Source organism: Phragmites australis, chromosome 22, assembly GCF_958298935.1.
Source record: "Phragmites australis chromosome 22, lpPhrAust1.1, whole genome shotgun sequence".
NCBI classification, from domain to species: domain Eukaryota; kingdom Viridiplantae; phylum Streptophyta; class Magnoliopsida; order Poales; family Poaceae; genus Phragmites; species Phragmites australis.
In genome coordinates, this window is record NC_084942.1 from 11,699,527 (window position 1) to 11,720,340 (window position 20,814).

Genomic DNA, 20,814 nt, shown 5'->3' on the forward strand with positions numbered 1-20,814 from the left:
CGGAGGCGTTGGCGGGATCCACACCTCCCGGAGCCCTCCGTCTCCTTCGAACCATTTCTTGCCTAAGGGGCCCAAGGAGGGCGCTAGGTGGATAGACTTTCCGAAGATGTTGGTTCGCTCAGGGTATTACAGGTGTGGTCAAAGGGGATACACAGGGACCAAGCCCAATTGGGACCATTCCTTGGTTGGACTGCCCAGAACCATTAGAAGGCGGCCTGCTTGGCTGTGGCTTCGGCCGTGTCCTCCCCTGAGGCAATGAGGTCTTTGTTGTGCAGGGGCTGGAAGGCCTCTGCGCCGTTTGGAGTTCCTGTACTGACCTTGGGTCCTGGGTTGGCCAAGGTCAAAGGAATGCCGTCCCACAAGGTAGCGGGGTTGGAGCATGCATACAATGCGTATGGCTGAGACAGCCATGTATACAGTTGCATGCTTGCAAAGGTGGGTACGACGGCTTTAGCTGATTCTCTGGTGGTTTTCCTGGTGGATTCCTACCTCTCTTAGCACTTCTGTGTTTGAATCCCCACGGACGGCGCGATGTTGGGGCAAGAGTTCGCCTTGCGCCAGCAAATATGGTGAGAGTTTCTGCTACGGAGGAGACTCAAGCTTGGAGATGAAGTTTGAGAGGAAGGAACACCACGAGTATATTGATGATAGAAAAAAATAGGTCGATCTGGGGGGGGGGGATCACATGTTTGCTGTGATGCCTATTCTGTGTCTGTCGCCACCGTTTTTCTTCGCCTTGTCTCCCCTTTTTCCGCCTCCTTCCCAGACAACCATGGCCCCTTATTTATAGGGTCATGTGTAGCTTGGAGGACAAGTTATCATAATGTATGAATATCTGGGACCTGACCGAATTACTGGGCCTTATGTCAGATAACTACTTTCTATCCTATCACAGAGGTAAATATCCACCATGGTAACTATTGTGGTGCCTGCCCTGTTGACTGCGGCAAGCCGGTCGCCAATTACGGCCCTATGCCACACTGTCAAGGGTGTTAGGATAGCCTCCATTATTCCAGGGTGTCAAAGTGGCGCCCATCAGCCTAGGCATTTAATACCGGACACTTCTTGGCAGTCAAAGCACGACCGGTTCTCCCCTTTCGGTAGATCTTCCTAGGAACTGCTGACTCACCCTACTATCTTCAGGAAGGTGGCCCGATCATCCCGAGGCTGGGGCCTCGGGAGGCATGGATCAAGACGTGAACGCTTCGGGAAGCAGGGCTCCGGAATACTGGGGCTTCGGGAGGCTGAGGCTTCGGGGGACCGAGGCTTCGGGAGGCTGAGCGGGTTAAGCCAAGGGAAGGCTTCGCAGGTACAAAGAGGTATCGTGAAGGGACCTGATGACCTCGGAGGTCGAGCCTTTAGCTGAGGATCCGGAGATCAAGGCTTCAAGGGGACCTAAATAGTAATCTTCAACCATTATACTCAGGCTGGCTTGTTTTACCCCAACAGTTTTGATCCCAGATATTTGTTTCATAATAAGTCTTGCCAGATCCCCTCTTCGGTCAATAATATAAAGATCCATTTACATAATAGAGAGGTATTTTGATCTTTAGGTTTGCATAGGACACTATTTCACCAGATGATACTTCTTTTTATCAGTGTCACTTTACCAGTAAAATCTGGATCGAAAGTTGTCAAGTCTTTTAAGTACCCCAGTGAAATTAGGAAGCAAGACATGATGTATATTGGTAGGCTATTGAGAATTGAGTTAAGAAGTACAAGCAGGCTGCCCACATATAGATACTTGCCTATCCAACTACTCATGCTCTTTTCAAACCGTTCCACTACTCGTTTCCAGTCTGTATTCCAGAACTTTCAAAAATAAATTGGAATTCCAAGTTAGTGCAGGGGATGCTCACCCATGGCGCACGCAAGCAATTTAGCATAATGGTCAGCTTTATCGTGGGCCACACTAGAACAAAACAATTCACTTTTGTCAAAGTTGATCTTCAGACCAAAAAGTTATTCCATGAAGAGGATTGTGTCTGTTGGTGATATGCCGTAGAGACAATAATAGAGATGATTGCATCACATCTATGTTTATGTTTTCATGAATAATATGTTATTTGGTTCCTTAGATGATTATCATTTACATTGATTAGAAAGTATGTGACTTGTTTGTGAAGCTCTTTTTTTGTTGTGATGTTATTTTAAATGATCCCTAGTCTTATACCATTATATAAGACAATAATGATTCACAGACTAGCACATGTATGATGATCATGTTTCGCAAACAATAGTTATAGAGATAACAAATCAATAATGTGGACATAAGTTAGAGAACATGGTGTTGGATAGACCCACCTTGACATACTACTTGGATTGTTATATAATGTGTCATCAGTTGTAATCTCAAATGGTGTACTTGCAAGATCCTTAGACTTAAGATTGTCATTGTTTCCTATAATGTGTAGTGGCACACTTTACAGCTGTCAAATGCTACTCTGTAACTCAGTAGCCGTAAAGGTAGTTTTTGAGTTTACCATGAAACATATAGTGGGGGTGTAAGTGATTAAGATGGAATTTGCCCCTCCGATATAATGAGAGAGATATCTCTGGGCCCATCAATGTGGTTGGCTTAGAAAGTGCATAGCCATGTCAATGTGATTAAAGAGTTAATCATAAGGATAGCACATGCCTCGCCTTGAGCCATCATAAATATGGGTAGAGTCTTGCATTGTTTCTGATTTTATAGGGTACACCCATTGATCTATGTGTAAGCATCTCAGGTCCAAGTTGACCAATAGCATATAAAACTTCATTGAAATATCTACTAACAGTTTCAGATGATCTTGTGAAATGAAACTTTATGTCCCTATTCTTTTTCATGTGGCCTACAGTTTGGAGAAACATCGTAACTTGTTCCTCAACCAAGAAATGCCAAGTATATCAGAGTGCATCCATAGAATGAAACTTGGTGCATAGTTTGAAGAATACATGTTTACTCATTCTAAGAAGTTTAACACAGTCTAAATCCTGCTCACAATACAATTTCTCTAGGTATTTCATCCTGTCTCTGTTTCTCTCCAAAATAGAATACCTTATAGGGCTACTTTTATTATGCATGTAATTGATTATTGCCCAATATGCCACTCTAAAGATTGGTGCACTCTCAAATGCCAAGTGGCTTCAACTTTTTGCCGCATGAGAGAATAATTCTTGCTGTTTCCAGCTTTCCGCACTTGCGAGGGAGACAACCGACCATGGAAGTTGGACACGAGGCAAAGAAGAGAAGGAGAAAATGACCTTGATGCTGCTCGATAAGTTCTGAAAGCGGCAAATGAGCAAGAATTCTTCTCTCATATGGCAAACATGGATGTCACTGAAAAGTGAATGGCATTCGAGAGTACGCCACTCTTTAGAGTGATAAGTTAAATATCTCGCAAGTTGGTGCAACTGTCTCCTTTCCTTCTTATTTATTTCCGATGTTTCTAACCTTGTTGAGCAATTAATTGAAACCTTTGTGAACAATGCCCATGTGTTGCTTCATGTCTGGTTAGAAATATAGATACGATAGATATTAGTTTGTTCTTGGAAAAAGTTGTGCTTGATGCTGTCTTGAGAAAGTTAAGCCCCATAAGTTTTAGCCCGCGATCGGCTGCTAGGTTCATTTTGTGTAAGTTGTCCTGATTGACTTTTTAAATGTCACCTACTTCATTCTAAACTCTGAAAGTCTGAAGGACAATGTCCTTCAGTCACTCAAGAATGAATGGAACTGCTGGACACCAAGTATCCATTGCTCTTCAGCATGCCATTTTCATAGTTATTTTAGACATAATGCATGCACCATGAAGATGCATGCATCATCCAGCAATCGTTGACAAGTGACGACATAATATTTTTTTTCAGGTCATTCGCCGCAAAGGAACATGGAGCTACCACTGTGCTTGTGGAGCGTTATGATAATTTCTATTGTTATTTATCTGTATGATATTCGATGCCGAAAATGTGAGTACATTGGATTTATGTATGGGAGCGAACAGTTTTTCAAGCTAAATAATTCTTCATGTGACTGCTATCTGACTATAGTGTTTATTGCTATGAAAAAGCAAAGCATCCATGCTGACATACCCTCTGCAAGACATTGAGTTTGCAAAGTGGTCACATGGAGTACTGCATGATAGATGAAATTCTTAAGCACATTTGTCTTTTCTTCTGGAGCATCTACATTTGCAGTAATTGTTTTGATTGACCAAATATGCTTGGGTGTGACAAACAACGCTTCAAAGGCTAATACGATAGTAGGGAACAATTTTCTACCAAGTAATTACGGAGTCATGTAAATGGAGATTGAATTTCATTATGTAAAGGTACATTGTCACAAGATGTCATCACATCATACAAGGGAATTTGCATGTTTTGGATTTAGAAATTTGGAAGACATTTATGATCTGTTGCAACACATTTGCACTTCAGCTAGTGTATATATATGTGTGTGTGTTGAGTGATTGCTTGATTGATTCTTTGGTTGATTATGTGAGTTAATATACTTATATATACATGGCATATACTATATAGCTTTATATTTGTTCATGTATATGCTAGTGAATACAAGAAATATAATTAGAAAATAGAAAGGAAATTGGAAAAGCTATTCAGTCCGAAACCCATAGATCCAGCCCAACCTACCTAGCTTTCTCACCCACCTCTATTTTCTGGCCCAATCGGCCAATCGGTCCAGCCTTCCTCTCCCTCCCCTTCTTCTCTTTCCGCCCGGGCCATCCGGCCGAGCCGGCACAAGTGAGCCTTCCGCCTCCCTCTCTTTCAGTCTATGACACCCAGCCCCACCTGTCATCTCTCTCCCTCCCCACTCCCCTCTCTGCTCCAATCAAGCATCAAGCTCGGTCATGGGGACACGCACGTGGAGAAGCGCCAAGCCAAGCCAGATATTGCACGGAATGACCCAAATGGATACGCCAGTGGATATGGGAGCTAGATCTCGCGAAGAACTCTGAACCCAATCCGCCGGTCAGACCAAATCCGTTCAAATCTGAGTCCAGTTCACACATATGAGTTTCTAGAAGAAGATCCAGAGAGTTCTAATCCCGTCCGTGATCACATTGCTCGGTTTACCTATTTGGTTGCACATTTGATTCCCGACTTGAGCTTGATATAGCGTGTATGTCCATCGGACTCCGCCCAAACCTAAACCGAAACGATTGCGAGCCCACATGTCCTCCCATGTATAAATAGCACCCCCTAGAGCTTCCTCATATCATCCCGCAGCTTTCTCCCACCAAGATGAAGCAAAATTGCCACCTATAGCTCAACTCTAATGAGCTTCCAGTGCTTTACCACCCCTCGCCGTCGCCAGCATCACCGGAGCCTCACCGACATCAACACGTGCCTTACATGAGTTCATCGTACCTCCCCTATACTTTTCCACCGCTCGCCAGAGCTTTTGGATCGTGGGAACCCAACTCCGGTGAGGATCCGGCCACGTGCTGCCACCGGAAGCTCACCGGCACACTCTGTGCCGTCGGAGATAAGCGCAACTATGTAAGTGCCGTGCGATATATGCTGAACGGCCAAGATTAGATCATCCCGTACCCCTTCGTTCTTACGCAATCAGTGTTACAGAAACCTAGTCAGCATGTCCACATGGCCAACACGTAGGCGCATCTGTCCGACGTGTCATGCCATGTCAGTGCTAGATGCCGAGTCAGCAGACCGAATCAGCATTTCTTTTCTTTTTATTTGTTTATATGTTGAGCTAACATCATATATGGTGTATATTGTGCAATAAATGGTTTACAGTATAAAACTAATTCTAAAAATAATAATAATTAGGAAAATAATTTTAATAATGTTTTTATATGTTTATTTAATTCTATTTAATATTTCCATGATTCAAATAAAAGCTAGAAAATTCTAGAAAAAACATAGAAAATCCCAGAAAATCATAGATGACTCTAGAAAATTTCTATCAATATAATTGCATCTATAGATTATCTTTTTGGTCTTGTTTCAATCTTTAGGACATCATGACTAGTTAACTGTAGCTCCGTTTTGACCCGTTCTTTCGCTGGATTGTCCCAAAAAGTGTGATGTTGTGTGTGATAATGTTTGTTGTCCCAAAAAGTTGTTTTCTTGAACATATTTATCCCAGGTTTTCGAAATGTTTTATTTTACAAATATGCATGCTAATAATTGGTCGGGAATCCCAAGAGTTACACTTTGCAGTAGATTTTCCTTGTAGTTATGGTTTTGAGCTATGGAAGAGTAGATGATGCTTAGCTTTGCTTTAGGATGGTTGTTGGAAACCTGCATAACCGGACAAAGTAATGAGCCTTCGGAACCCCGAAGAGATCTGAAGGCTAGGTGGAGAACACACCGAATGAGGAACTGTGCCCTGATATTAATATCACATGTCTTTTCAGTTACATTGCCAACCCTTTTATAGGCCGTACCCAACCACTCCCTGATATAGTTTGTGATATTACCCCTTCAACTGCCATATTCTCAGCATATTCATGGGTAATTTGGTACCTTCCTAAGTGCAACCAGCCTATTTATAATTCTGCCATCGGTTGTCTTCGGTTGCTAGGAACGGTCACCCTTCCTCAGTCTCTCGAAGGCACACACTCGGCAATGCCTCGGGCCTCTCTTTAGTCATCTTTCTGGTAGCACCAAGTGAAAGTCTTCGAATGCCCTTCGAAGGCCCGATGATGGCTTTGCCTACGATGATACCTTTAGCGTCCATTTAGTTGATTCCCTCGTGGCGCCGAGCGAAGGCCATCAGTCTAGACCCGAAGGCCTGGCATAGGCTTCGCATATTCCTTCCAATGGAGTCATTCCCACGGTTCCGATCTAACAAAGAGTACCTTCAGAGTGCCGAACGGTTCCTGCATCATGAGACAACAACTAAGCTTTATCAGTAAAGTGGTCGCATAGGTCTTCGACCCAGTACTCAAAGAGCAGGGGGGGCATGAGACCATTCCCCAACAGCAACCCGCCACGAGCGAGGTTCCTCTTCGATGGGCCGAACCCGTGAATTAGATTGTATCACCGAATGTCGTCCCCTTTGGCCCATCGAAGGCATCGTGCTATTTGATTCACCTTCGACAGAGGAGCCCCCCTTGCACGCTCAAAAGGTCTGTTTTTCCATTAATGTCGGTTTCTGTTAAGATGGTTGGACATTAGAGGTGCCAGTTACCACTTACTTGGCCTAACTCCATTTAATAGACGGTTATATTTTCAAGGCACTGTAACACCCCAAATTTCAATTTTTGCAATAATTTAAAAATTTTGCTAGAAATTAAATAGGTGGTTGCAATTTTGTTCAATAGGAAAATTAATTCTCGGGCCGTTTCTTCCTCTAAATCCGGCCCAAACGCGCCTCTCCCCCTTTTCTTTCTCCCTCCGGGCCTTTTTCTTTTTCTTTCTTTTCCCGCTGGCCCGTCTCTCTCTCGGGCCGTGCCTCTCCTTCCTCCCGTGTGGGCCGCCCCGCCCGAGCTAGCCTGCTGCGCTAGGCCGAGCCGCCCCCTCCCGCCCTCTGTTCCGCTGCCAAGCAGGCCCCACCCAAGCCGAGCCGCGCCAACCCGCCGACTCCGCTTCTTCAACCTCCAGCGCGCCCGATCCCCTCCGCTGGCTCGCCGCCGAATCGGCGCCTCCCCGCGCCCCCTCCCCTTCCAAAATCGGCTGGATTCAATGCCATAACTCCCCACTGAGCGATTTCGCCCGTTTCCCCCTTCTCTACCTCTCTCTATTGCCCAATCAAAGCAACGAAACCGACACCATTGAACGCCATGCCCGCCGGCCGCCTCTCTTCAACTTCTGGCCGATGCTCTCCCTATTTCGCGTATTTAAGCCATCCATCATCTCCCTTGCGACATCCCGCACATTTTGCACCCGTTTCCCCCTCCTTTTGCACATTTTGCACATTTTGCAATCTGATGGCTCTAAGGGGCAAAACTGGCAAGCTGAAGACATACTGGATTAAGAAATCGAAGGTCGATGAGATAGTCTTGGATGGTCTTTAAAAAGAGGGTCTGATAGGTGATGTGATGAAGGGCGGGCTTCCAAGAGATCAGGAAACCTTGTTACCAGAAGATGATGAGGCAATTGTGTTTGTGGACTATTTCAAAGCCAGACTTCGCCTACCCTACATCGAGATGGTGGTGAAGGTCCTTCAATTTTTTGAGATCTATCTCCATCAACTGATGCTAAATGCCATCGTTTGACTCAGCTTCTTCACTTGGGTGGCGAGATCTGTAGGAGCAAAGGCTTCAGCTACAGCCTTTGTTGCCACCCACCAGTTACATCACAATCTGAAGGTGGCCTTCGTCGACAAGGTGCAAAGTGAAGCCCACTATGGCTACACAAATTTCACCTACCAAGCGGGTTTGGCTACACCTGTCATTGCTTAGAACAAATGGCCGAAGGACTGGATACATTGGTGGTTCTACCATAAGGTAGATAAAAAGGATTATCTTGTATCATAGGCCGAGGACTACAAAAGTAACCGCGCCCCGAATGTAGCGATGAGGGGCCCCCAGCGAGAGGCCTTCGAAGTGTTTACGAGGTGCGTGAAATACCTTAGCACCCATGACCTTGTGGAAGAGTTCATCAGCACAGGCGTGTGGCCGCTCAGCGAAGGGTGGAACCATTCCATCCTTTAGCCAGAAAGGTCCAGAAGAACTTTGCTGCCCACAGTTTCATTTTACAGGAAAACCAGGTACCAACCCTTGTCTAAATTCCATTAGCCTTCGATTATTATTATTATTTATATATATATATATATTTTCTCTTATTTGTTTGTGCTTTGGAACAACTGTAACGGTAGCCAAGGTAGAGGCTGAAGCCTGCCTCCTCCAGGGAAAAGTTACCGTGGCCGCAGGACAAGCTTGGGCTGAACAGTCCCTTGGCTGCCAAATCAATTAAATCTTCGAGCTCCAAGGCCTTGTCTATGTAGACAGACTAACGGCCACTAGTCTCTTGGTTGAAAATGCCGAAAATAGGAAGGAAGCCCAAGGCAACCAAAAAAAAGGAAGGGTGGGAGACCCTTCGGCCTGCGGGAACCCTCCACCCTGCAGGAGCAAGATGTGTAAAGTTGATGGACCAAAGAATGTTGTTCACCAAAATGTGGATTACCCCCTCGATGATTCTGGGGATGGCGATGGCATCGGGTATTTCAATGTCATAATTGTGACACTCTTCGCCAAGTGGCTCCTATGGACGTGACAGAGTTGTCCATCGCCTCCCCACCACGTGCCACAACCACTGCGCCAGTTATGCTCACCCCCTCTTCAACACCGATGACGAAGACTTTCTAGAAGCTAAGCATAAAGACAATGGGCCAGTGGAAGATGTCAACTCGGTAGATTCGGTACATGAGTCATCCAACGCTAGTAGCTCGCACTCCGACTCCTCCAAAAGTCAACTTGTTGCCGAGAGCGAAGAGGAGGAAGATACCTATAGGGATTGGTGATGTCCTAAGAGGGGGGGGGGTGAATTAGGACACTAAGAAACTAATGGCTCCAAGAACTTCAAGATAAACCTATCTCAATTTCTATCTAAATGTGCTCTAGAGAATTGCAACCTACTCTAGCAAGGTAAATTGCAAGTATGTAAATGCAGAAACGTAAATAAGGTAGAGAGACAAACTTGGCATAAGGGATTTTTATCATGTGGTATCTGTGGCACACAAGCCACCCCTAGTCCACGTTGGAGCTCCACCAAGGATATGCTCCCAGTTGCCAAGTCTCTTCCAGTCACGGCTCTTGAGCTACTAAGTCACCAAGACAAGGCCTCAAGAACGATAAGCCACCAAGACACCAAGGCGAGGTCTCACCACTAACCTTTCTTTTGGTCATTTGTATGCCGTCCTCACTTCAGAGCTTTACTCACAAAGACAAGGGCCTCCACATTCCCGCACAATCTTCTTGTCATCGCTCCACACCAAGTCGGAGGGTCAATAAGTTACCGATGAGTCACCTAGACTCCAAGGCCCCAGACCTCTTGATACACGGTTGGATCACTCGTTGATCCATTCTCTAGGTTGCAGCACCTAGCAACACTTCTCTCTATGCCTATTAGAACAAATAACTCTCTAATGGTGTTCTTAGTCACCTTGGATGAACACTTTAAGCACTTGGATGGCTTGGATGACTTCTCAGGTGTGTATGAGGTTCTTTGGACTCTAGCAGCTTCAAATGACTAAGTGGAGGGGTAGTTATAGCCTCAACCATATGGACTAGCCGTTGCTCCAACCGCTCAACTTTATTGTGAACACCAGATGGTCCAGTGATAACAGTAGTACAATCACCAGACCATCTGGTGTGTACATAAGTGGATACTAGTTGTTGGAACTCCACTCAAACTTCTTCTTAACACAAGATATTTTGGCGTTGCCTTCAACTCCATCATCGGACTTTCTGGTGTGTAGACTTTGAGCCTGACTGAGCCATCTTCTTCAGTGTTCAACTATCCGGTGTGTAGATCTTCAGATCATCGGACCTTCCGGTGTGTTGATTTCCATCTATTTGTAAACTCTCTACAAAATACTCTGGTCTGCGTTGTCATCTAATCACCGGACCTTCTGGTGTATTGATCTTCAGTCTTCGACATATGCAATCTTCTCTGGAACAAATGCTCCAGTGTGTAAAGCACACAGATTACCAGACTATCTGGTGAAGTCATTCTATTTCATCCTATGAGTGAAAACACTCCGGTGTGTGCAATCTCCTGAGTACCGGACCTTTCGATGAGTATAATATGATTTCAACTCAGTTTTCCATCTTTCTAAAATATGTATAACTTAGGTAACACCAGACCTTCTGGTGTAGCCATTTTTCCTAGGACTTCTCTAATTAAATCAAACTTTGTCCTGGTTTCGGTGGCTTTTTCATGTATTGCATCCATGAGACGTACCAACATATATTCTTGACAAACATGTTAGTCCCATTAACTATGTTGTCATTAATCACCAAATCACAATCATGGCCTAATACGGCTATTTCTGCTACAATCTCCCCCTTTTTGGTGATTGATGATGTTGGGATGATCTCCCCCCCCCTTCGGAGGATAGCTCGAAGCCTGCGGGAAGTTTTGCACTCTTGTCACTGCATGTTTGTTTCAGGAACTACAGGTGAAGGTAGCGAAGTACTGTCGGTCGAAGGATGTAGGCGTTCCAGCAGTCCCTACTTCCCGCGTCGGGGAAGGCGGTGCTGAGCCTTCGGTCGAAAGCCGAAGTCCATGCCAGCGGTTCTGTTGACTGGAGTGGGCGAAGTTAGCAGTGGGTCTTCAACCTGGAGCCAAAGACCAGCTCTTGGCGCCGGAGTGGAGAAGACTTCGACGGATTTTCGGGGACCGAAGACCATGACTGGATAGCGGGGCTTGCTTTAACTGCCCGGGGTAGAGTTGTGATTATGTAAATATGCTTAATTGTACTATAATGCCCCCAAATATTCCAAGAATGTATAAGGTAAGGAGGTAGAAACTGTAAACCACGTATGAAGTGGTTGAGTACGGGCTATAAATAGAGCCATACTGTATCCGAGAGGGGGATCAGAACAGTTTTACCCCAAGCACGTGTCACCCCAAGGATCCTTTGACATTTTCCATAACATAAGGTCCACCTTGTTTGGGACTTCAGTCGCAACAGTTGGCACCGTCCGTGGGATCGAACCCATTGAAGCCATGCCACCTAAGAAGAAGACGAAGCCAACCGGTACAGTGGAGTCATTACCGAAACCTTCGGTTGTGGCCTGGGCTTCGGTCGAAAGACCCCCTTCGGCGCTGCCAGGGTCGAGCAATGCTTCAGTCGGAGGAGCTTCGGGGTGGACGCGAGCAATGTTACAGCGTTGAAATGGCGCCACCAGGAAGTAATGATGACAGACACAGAGAAGCCGTCCAAATAAATGCGGAACCAGTGTGGGTCACGGAAACAAGCGATCGTGCATGCTTCAGGCCTTTGGCAAAAGGAGGGAAGGTGCGAGACGAAGAGTGGGAAGACCTGGATGACTTCACAAAATATTAAAACGAAGACAAAACACAGGAGGAAAGGACAGCTAGGCTTGAGGTCGAAGAGTTGGAAAGGCAGATTGCGCAGAAGAAGCACACGTTAAACAGCCTGGCAGCGAGCCAAAAAGCTGCAGAATATCGCAGACGGGCAGAGGAAGCTAGGAAAACATTGGAAAAAATGCAAGAGGAAATCGATATGCTACATCGTGCGGAGGAAATGGCTCGCCAAGTGATGCCATCTGAAGACACGGCACGACCTTCGCAGGACCTTCGGCGGTGGTCATCCGCGGGATGCCCAGAATCTCCGTTAGCCATGGCCCTGTAGAAGCAGCCATGGCCAGCAGGCTTCAAGATGCCCAGAGTAGTAATGTTTGACAGGGAGTCAGACCCAAGAGAATTCATAATGAGCTTCGAAGCGGCGGTCGAGTCTGCCGGAGGAGATGGTGCAACACTGGCAAAGGCCTTCGTGTTAGCTGTAAAAGGGATAGCAAGATCTTGGTACTCTGTGTTGCCCCCGGGATCCATATACTCATGGGAGCAATTGCGTAATGCCCTATACAACAACTTTCAAGGAAATTGGGCAAACAAGATCACTACGAGTGACCTCTTTGCACTGAAGCAACAGCCAACGGAAACATTGCAGAGCTATATGCACCGCTTCGTGCACATACGTTGCCAAGCGAAGGGGATGAGTGAAGACAGAATCATCGATTCGGTAATACAGGGCATTAGAGGGGGACTCTTAGCAGGAAAGCTTACAAGAAAAAGACCCGGGAGTGTACAAGAGCTGCTCAATAAGATGGAAGAATACCCAAGATCTGAGCTCGATCAACTTCGAAGAAAAAATGAAATGATAGCCTCAAAAACAGTAAAAACAAATACATTAGCCAGGGAGGCAGGCACTAGCCACCCTAGAGATAGATTGCGACACGCGATGAAATCTGAAGCACTTGACTATACAACAAGGAAAAAAGAAGTCAATCAGATAGACTCCGGCTCATTTGAAGTCGCTCAAGTGGCAGGCGAAGCTCAGAGTGCGGCTACTCGAGGAGGCCGAACCAGTAGAGGAAGGGGCTGCGGAGGCCGAGGTGAATGAGTCCCGCAGGACCTGGCCACGTTTTAATGCGAGCTACATGGCGAAGGAGCCAGCCACAGGACCAAGCAGTGCCTACCGGTCATGGCCATGAAAGAGAGCTTGGCAAAGCAATCCTTCGATCAAGCAAGAACCATACAACACATAGCAAATTTCAGGCGAAGTGAAGCGTGGGAAAACCCCAACTCGGGCACGGCATTTGCCAACCAGTGGCGACTGATGCTAGCACCACAATATGCCCCTGCAGCCTCGGCTCAGCTGGATCAAACGAGGCAACTAACCCTCCAAGTGGAGCTACCTCCGCCACTACCAAGGCCTACAATCAAAGCACCACCAGAGAGCAGTAAGTCCATGAACATGGTAAATTGTGGATACAATGTGGTGTTGGCGATCTCCGGAGGATCTAACCAATAGAAAGGATCTAAGAGACAGCGGAAAGAATACGTGTGAAGGGTCATACACGTTGGTGTGTGGCCAACATACATTCATTCAAGGTGGTCCAACGTGCCCATTACATTCTCGCAAGATGACATGAGGGTCTTAGATTACCCACACACGAATTCTTTCGTTATCATAGCAAACATTTCGGGAAACAAAGTGCATAGAATCTTGATAGATGGAGGAAGCTCAACGGATATCATCTTCATGGATGCCTTCGACAAAATGGGTCTACATCGGAGCGACCTGAATCAGGCTGGATCCCCATTGCTAGGCTTCAGCGGGAATGTAATCAACGCTCTGGGAAAGACAACAATCCCAATGTCATTTGACGAAGGGACAAATTTTCGGACGAAAGATATTACCTTCGATGTGGTCGACATCAATTACCCATACAATGCGATATTTGGTAGGGGAGTCTTGAAAACATTCGGAGCAATACTGCACCACGCGTATTTGTGCATGAAGATGCCTAGTCTTGGAGGTGTCATAACGGTGCTTGGAGACCAGCGAGTGGCCCGAAGAATCGAAGTGGGAATCACTCCAAGACGGTGAAATGTCCACATGGTGAAGGAACCTTTGGCAAATCGAGAGGAGAGCGATATCCAGCCGAAGATGAACAAAGCAGCAAAGGCTGTATCGGAGGGGGCAACCAGAATAATGTCGTTACATCAAGAAAAACCAGATAAAAAAGTCACCATAGGGGCGGAGGCCCCAGAGGAGGACCAGCAACAACTCATAATGTTTCTTCGCAGCAATGAGGATGTCTTCGCTTGGTCTCCGAAGGACCTACAAGGTGTCAGTAGGGAAATCATTCAGCACAGCTTAAATGTAGATCCCAGTGCGAAGCCGAGGAAGCAAAAGCTTAGAAAAGCTTCGAGTAAAAGGGAAGAAGCAGCTAAGGCCGAGGTAAAAAAAGGTGCTCGATGCCGGGGTAATACGTGAAGTGTTGCACTCAGAGTGGCTAGCTAACCCAGTGTTGGTCAAGAAAAGCAATGACAAGTGGAGAATGTGCGTCGACTTCACAGACTTGAACAGGGCTTGTCCGAAGGATGATTCCCCATTACCTAGAATCGATCAGCTGGTGGATTCCGCATGTGGTTGCAAGATGTTAAGTGTCCTAGATGCGTACTCAGGGTACTGATGAGGACATCACTCTTTCGGATACACACACACCGAGTATTCCTCCAACAATAGGTCCATTGACACGAGCTCGTGCACGTCAACTAATCATGAGGTGAGCTCGTTCCTTAGTGTTCCTTTATATTTTGATAAGGATGGGATGCTACTGAATAATTGTGATGTATTGTTACTTAGGAACATGGGAGAAGACCAGCAAGGGCGCCCAAGCCAAGGTGGAGGTCCAATCAAGTTCGAGTCCGTTTCGGAGTCCAAGACCAGACTGCACTAAAATCGTCACCCAGGACGTATACGGACTCCGTTTTCGACGTTCTACACATGGTTGGAAAGCTAAGGAGATAGGCTTTCCAACGGGACTGGTCCTATGTCCAAATTATCTCTGAGTCCACAGGAATTATCAAAATAAATGGACGTCCAGAATCTGTTAGGGTGCTGCGCCACCATCTTTTGGCCCGTTGGGCCGTGTAACGTGTTGGAGTCCATTAGGGATGCGTCCAGGGGTCCTTGAATGACCCTAGTCTCTTATATACAGTAGCTGCCACCCCAATTAGGGTAGGGTTTTGCTTAGATTTTGATCTACACACAGATTGTGAGATTTTCGCTCTTGTTCTGGAGCAACTAGGGCGCCGCAAGTGTTTGTGGAACCCCAACTTCGAGTGCTTGAATTCTATTCACAATATCTCAGATTACATCTTCTACATTCTTGCTTGTGTTCTCGGTATGCTTGCAGGGATTGAACCTTCTTGGCGAGGTCAACCGCGTGACACGGTTGATAACCAACGGAGCTGTGGTTTAGTGATTGCAAGGGAGACGGCCTGTTTGGGTCGAAGCCTTTGGATCATCAATGTCGAGTTCTCCACCTACCGACTTATCGCTACCTATCGGAAGATCAGGCCAACAATCCCATCAGGTACCACCAGGTCTGGATGGTAAAGGAAGATGAGGAGAAGACAAGTTTCAGGACCTCCTTCGGCCTATACTGCTTTGTGAGGATGCCCTTCGGACTCCGAAATGCTAGCACAACCTTCACTAAGTTGGTACAGAGAATGCTAAGCTCACAGATAGGGCAAAATGTCCTAGCATACGTCGACGACATAGTTGTCAAAAGTGCAAGAAGAAGCCAACATCTCGAAGACCTGCGTGAAACCTTCGGATGCTTGCGAAGGGCAGGACTAAGATTGAATCCAGAAAAATGCACCTTCAGAGTACAGTCTGGAAGGCTATTAGGGTTCTTGGTGTCGAAGAGAGGCATCGAAGTGGAAACCCAAAAGATACAAGCGATAATACATGAAACCTCGACAAAACAGAAAGCAAGCACAATGCTTGGCAGGAAGGTTGACGGCACTAAATAGGTTCATTACAAAATCTGCAGAACGAAGTCTACCTTTCTTCAAAATGTTGAAAATCTTTGACCCATTCAAATGGGGCGTGGAGCAACAAGAAGCCTTTGATGAATTGAAGAACTATCTGACGAAGCTCACAGCCCTGATCTAGGCGCAGATTTGTTGTTATACATAGCGGCATCCCCTTCGGCAGTGAGCGTTGTACTTGTGCAGGAAAGACACAAAAACAACAAATTACGATAGTTCCCAATATACTATGTGTCACAAACTCTCGCAGGCCTGAAGAGGCTCTATACCAAAATGGAAAAAGTAGCATACGCACTTGTCATGGCATCTCGTAAGCTTCCCCATTACTTCACAGCTCACAAGATCACAGTACCAACCTCCCTACCCCTTCGCGACATGTTTGAGAATAGAGAAGCTATAGGAAGAATGGAGGAAATGGGCAGCGGAAGTCGCCCCATTCATGATTGATTTTGTGGCAAGAACAGCGATGAAATCACAAGCGTTAGCCGACTTTGTAGCAGAATGGACGCAGCTAACCGAAGCCCCAGAAGAAGAACCATCAGAACCGGTCTAGATCGCATATTGCGATGGGGCATGGGGGGCTACAGGAGTAGGCGTGGCGGCGGTATTATCCTCACCTTCGGGCGCAAAGTTAAGATATGCTGCCAAATTAGAATTTCAGTCTACAAACAATACCGCGGAGTATGAAGCCGTCCTCCTTGGACTTCGCAAGGCGAAGGCTTTGGGTGCCCGATGGGTGCTGGTTAAAATAGACTCCAAGGTAATAGCAGGAGAAATCGACAAGATGTTTCAGGCAAAAGAACCAGAGCTTGTTAAGTATAAGGCAGGAGTCCAATGTATGGAAAAGTACTTCCTGGTGTTCACGGTCAAGAGTATATCGAGAAATGACAACTTCGAAGCAGTCGAGTTAGCCAAAGCTGTCGCGCAAAATCTGCCTATGCCACTAGATATATTCTACCAAAAGCTCACCGTGCTAGCCACCGCTGACTCTTCGTGACCAGCGCGTTCCGTTGCTATGATCGAAAGTGAAGATTGGTGCTCTCCGATAATGGCTTATCTTTGTGGTTATTACAAGCCCGAGGATAATGTTGAGGCTAAGCGTACGGCCCAGAGAGCTAGAAATTACAAAATTATGGGAAACAATTTGTACAAGGCCAGAGTCTGTGCACCATGGTTACGATGCATATCCCAGGAAGAAGGGTAGAATCTGCTAAAAGAAATTCACGGTGGACTGTGTGGTTCACATGTGGGTACATGAGCTTTAGTTGGAAAAGTATACAGACAGGGCTTCTTTTGGCCGAAGGCGATCAGTGATGCGGATTACATAGTCCGAAGTTGTCAATAGTGTCAATTCTAGGCGAAGGGGTCAAGTAGGCCTTCAACAAAAACAAAGCTAATCCCACCAGTTTGGCCGCTAACACGGTGGGGAATTGACATTGTTGGCCAGCTCCCAGCCGCTCCAGGAAATTTGCGATATGCCGTCATTGCGGTCGAGTACTTCTCCAAATGGGTGGAGGCGATGCCGCTCGTAAACATAACATCAAGAAATATCCAGAAATTCCTGTGGCAGAACATCATATGCCGTTTCGGAGTCCCATGTGAAGTAACAGTAGACAACGGCACCCAATTTGATAGTGCAGGATTCAGACACTTTTGCGAAGGTCTGGGGATCAAAGTCCTTTTCGCATCTGTATACCACCCACAGTATAATGGAGCCGTCGAAAGAGCAAATAGCATCATCTTCGCTGGTGTCGTGAAGCGCCTGTAGGGCCTGGCAAAAGGGAAATGGGTCGAAGAGTTTCCCAAAGTCTTATGGTCTATAAGAACAACGGTACCAAGACCAACTGGTTTCACACCTTTTCGCCTCCTCTTCGGAGAGGAGGCAATGACCCCAGAATAATGCAAGAACAAATCATTTAGGGTCGTAAATGAATGAGAGCAAGGTGAAGAGTCAACATCAAAGGATGCCCTTGAGGAAGTGAGATTGCAGGCCATTGAAAATCTAAGCAGGTATCAAGAGGACACAAGAAAGTGGAGAGACAAGAAGATATCCGTAAAGAACTTCATCCCCGGAGACTTGGTGCTGCGAAGACTCAGCAATGCCTCATCGGTGGGAAAACTACAGAGCAAATGGGATGGTCCCTTCTTAATCAAAAGGTTGTTAAGACCCGGCTCGTATCACTTGGCTAATATGGAGGGCGAGGAGCTTCCGCATACTTGGAATGCGGATAACCCTCGCAAATTTTACGCGTAACAATGGTGAAGGCCTTCACGCATCTCAGCAATGAGTCTGTGCCAAAGCGAAGTTCGCGTAATTTTCTTTATGTAATTTTTCTTTTCATGTAATCAAATTGTACGGGAACTGCACTCTTTTCCTCACAGGGGGACCCCTTCGTTAGGGCATGAGGTTTTTAACAAGGCAGGAACCCTTGTAAACATCAATATAATAGAAATACCCCTAGAAAAGATCACTTGTTTTGAGTATTGATAACTTGTCATCGAAGTGTGCCAGCCTCTCAGAGCAAGGTGGCACACCAATCGACGAGTGAAGGGCCAGAAATAGATGGAACAACTAGAAGTGCGAAGTGTCAACGATAAACGACGTACACTTTTGACCTTAAAAAAAATAATAATAAAAGCCGAAGTGTCGCTCGACCTAAGAGAAGGCGACACATTTCAAGCTAAAAAGTTGGGGGCTAAGAGTGCCTGCTCCCGCACCGAAGGAAAAACAAACCTTCAAAAGAAAACACCGAAGTGTCGCTCGACCTAAGAGAAGGCGACGTACTTCGAGCTAAAAAATCGGGGGCTAACAGTGCCTGCTCCCACACCGAAGGAAAAATAAACCTTCAGAAGAAAAAGCCGAAGTGTCGCTCGACCTAAGAGGAGGCGACGCACTTCGAGCTAAAAAGTCGGGGGCTAAGAGTGCTTGCTCCCGCACCGGAGGAAAGACAAACCTTTAGAAGAAAAAGCCGAAGTGTCGCTCGACCTAAGAGAAGGCGACGCACTTCGAGCTAAAAAGTCGAGGGCTAAGAGTGCCTGCTCCTGCACCGAAGAAAAAACAAACCTTCGGACGAAAAAGCCAAAGTGTCGCTCGACCTAAGAGAAGGTGGCACACTTCAAGCTAAAATGTCGAGGGCTAAGGGTGCCTGCCCCCGTACCGAAGGAAAAACGAACCTTCAGATGAAAAACTGCCCTAAGAGCACCTACTCTTGAACAAAAACAATAATTTTCTATCAGCCAAAGATACCCGTGACCAAAAATCAGGGGGGGGGGGGACGGCATTCTCGAAACAGCACTTCTCTAGCAGTCACAGGTACCTGCGGAAAAAATCGGGGGGAAACGGCGCTATCCAATCTTAAAAATTCATCATTGCCGAAGTGTCACCCCAAATAAATAATCGAGAATGTCATTCGCCAAAGAAGACTTCACTCAAGTAAGCGAGAAAATGTTCCTAACATCCGAAAACATTGCGAAACTCCCCAATGTCACTTCAAGTGCGGTGCCGCCGAAGTAAACGCAAAAAAGCGAAGTAATAATAATTGTAAAAGCACCCTTTATTCCGCAAAGCGATCAACATCAGGACCAATAAAATCCTTATACCACCAACTAAAAACAAATTTAAAGGCTATGCCTTGACTAGCATGAAAATGCATGGTTGGGTCCAGAGGGGACCCAACATAAGTAGAAGTCGATGGAGATGCACAAAGGGCATCTTCGCCTTCAGTGTGTTCAACCAATTGCGAAGAGGGCCCACGGTGGTCGCAAGCTGCGGCTGGCGAGGTGGGAGCCCATCGTCGTCTTCGGGCTCAATCTTCGGCTCAATGAGCATAGGCGGACGCTCGACGTCTCTATGCACGGTACAACACAAGTGTTGCTCAGCTCTGCGGTTAACTAAGGCTGAAGGGCTAAAAGATTTCCAAAATGCTTTAGTCCTATTATTCATTTCATCGTATGCCTTACACTTCGCATGCCAGTACCGCTAGAACTCAATATCTGGATGACGGTGGTGAAATGATTCCCATCAAGACCAAGACACAAAAAAATTGTCCCTCATCATGGTATCGAGGACAGCCTCTTTGGCTACCTGCACAGTGTCCGAAGGGAGGACCTGCACATGGAGTGCAACAAGTCAAGAACATTTTGCAACAAATAGAATATTATATATTACATCGTCAATGTATGATACATTGCCCCAGTGTATAAGGAAAACTCAAACAAAATGACGCTTCGCGCTGAGTCATTCCACCTTCCTGGTTTCTTCGGCCGCCGCAGTTGTAGCTTTAGATGAAGGATCATCCCTCGCCTTCGCCTGCAAAAGAAATATTTCTTAAAAGAGTACACGACCAGGAAGACAACAAAACCGTTAATATGATGCAACGTACTCGCTGGCGGTTGATCTTCGCCTCTTGGAGGGCGAGCTCGCGGCCGTGTTTGCACCAATAATTGGTGGTAAACGATTGGGTAGTGGCCTTCGACAGCCTTGTAACGGTCGAAGTCAACATATCTATGGGGTACTGGAAGGTGGACTTTTGGAGCGCAATATGATGGTCGCATCCCGTCATTTCAATCGACTAGACAAGGCTTCGGGCAGCAACAATCGCGCAGAAGTCGCCATATAACTAAGCGGCTGGGAGAAGAGTCCCACTGGTTTCATTAATCCAACTTATAAGACTGCCCAGCCTGACAATGTTGAGTGTTGGGGGCGTGGCCGAAGCACCAATCCCTTCGAAGGTATTTCTGATAGCTTCGCATGCAGTGACAGCCTTCGGCTCTAGCTCCCCAAGCGTGTTTAAGGCACCTTCGGACAAA